Source organism: Penaeus monodon, chromosome 20 (assembly GCF_015228065.2).
Source record: "Penaeus monodon isolate SGIC_2016 chromosome 20, NSTDA_Pmon_1, whole genome shotgun sequence".
Lineage (NCBI taxonomy): Eukaryota > Metazoa > Arthropoda > Malacostraca > Decapoda > Penaeidae > Penaeus > Penaeus monodon.
The window spans coordinates 43,087,765-43,089,506 of NC_051405.1; the positions used below are offsets into that span (position 1 = coordinate 43,087,765).

Here is a 1,742-nt window from a genome sequence, read left to right on the forward strand (position 1 = left end):
AAAACACCCTTTACTGAAACCTGAAATCCTTGGAATTCCCACATGACCTGCAGTTGCCGTGGCAAGCCTTCATTTTTCTTGTCTTTCATTATACGTACGGTATTTGTTGCGACCTGTTTTCTTTTGACGTTATTCATGGATAAAGTTTCACACAGCCATATAGTACAAAGTAAAATTTCCCTGTAATGGACACAACAATGTTGAAATTATTTTTCATCTATGCTATATCCTTGGAGTTGATAAGAAGGTTGTGAAACTGTTATACTTCAGTATACATTTATGTAAAGATCACACAAGATATTGAAAATAGGGAAAATAGTGATGCTTGCACAAATAGTGAAACTATATGCACTGATGCATAAAGTAATAACGGGCAAAACAGTCAGGTTTGTGGTTGCCTGGAGTGGCAGGAGGAATAGTTATTTTAAATATAGGAAATCAGGGACCAATGTTTTAAAATTCTTTCATTTAATAGAGGTACTAAATATTCATGACCAAAAGTTTGGTCATTGGTACAAGAAAAAACACTATAATATCACATGAAGATTGTGGAAAATGTCACACAGTCGGTCCACTTGGTGCTCCTGAATTTCGGCTTTTGCCATGTGTTCCAAGGTGAAGGCTTTTCCAGAAGGGTGTTCGGGAAGCAACCCCCTTCCCCCCCACACAAAAAAAGTGCCACACGAGCACAAATAGTTACAGCAGCTTTGATTGCTGAGATTGATTGTTGGGGTCATTTTGTAAGACCTTTGCCAAAGCTTTTGCTTGTTTCCTGATCTGGATATGTGATGGAAAACGGAAGGTTTATACGTTACACCATGAATAATTGAAATATATTTTTTTATCAAGGAAAATACTGGATTTCATGTATGTCCGCAGGATTTTCTTGCTAAAGTAATTTGATATCCCCAAATTTAGTGTAATTATGATGTAAATGTATGCTAAGCATTGATCCACAGCTCGGCTTTTGACACATTTGCTGTGGATAGATTACTTTGGCTCTGATAGTTGGATATTTAGATGTTTTTGAATCCTAAGTTAATTTTTACTCATAATTTTATTCCTAAATGTTAAAATTTAACCAAGTTTGCCCTCTTCGCCATACCTGACATCCGCACGTGGATGACCAAGTGCCAAAAGTGGGCCAGAAAAATGATCTGAATCATAGTCAGGTTTTCATTTTGCAAGTCTGCAAGTGATGCCAGATACATTAATCTTTGAATAGTAGTAGCATACACATCAAGTGTTCAACACCTAATTATCTTTAACTTTGCAGAAAGGCTGGAAGCTGGAACTGTTCCTGGAGTGTGGCTAACGAGTGAAGTGGAATAACAGCATGTAACAGAGGTAGGTGAAGGCCGACATAGCCTAGTTTGGGAGTAGCAAAATAGGACTAAAGGATTATAGACTACTCATCGTTCATTGTCTGGCTACACTTGCACAATTGTGATTTAACCTCTTGGATCTGGTTCTTGCTGCCAGGACTATACAAAATCCAAGCAATAGGCTTAGGCTTGCTTGATTGGCCAATCTCCTGAATGTAACTCTTGGTCTGGCTCACACAAACACTTGTGTTTTGTCTTGTCTCCTTACCTCCCCTTTTCAATTTTCTTGCTCTGCATAAGCCCCCCCCCCCCTCAAGTTGATTTAATATGCTTTAGCAGGATAATGTACTGATTTCATTGTACAGATTCTATCTGTCTACAATTGTGCAATAATAATAATTAGCAGTGATTTCCTTT

At 37.9% G+C, this 1,742-nt stretch overlaps 1 long non-coding RNA gene across 2 annotated transcripts in view; it reads left to right on the forward strand.

The window, feature by feature from the left end:
* The window catches only part of LOC119585847, a 6,513-nt gene that overhangs the window by 1,068 nt on the left and 3,703 nt on the right, over positions 1 to 1,742 (forward strand). For both annotated transcript variants that reach the window (XR_005229907.1, XR_005229908.1), the window contains exon 3: positions 1,277 to 1,347. This is a non-coding gene — a long non-coding RNA (uncharacterized LOC119585847). The remainder of the gene's footprint in view (positions 1 to 1,276; positions 1,348 to 1,742) is intronic.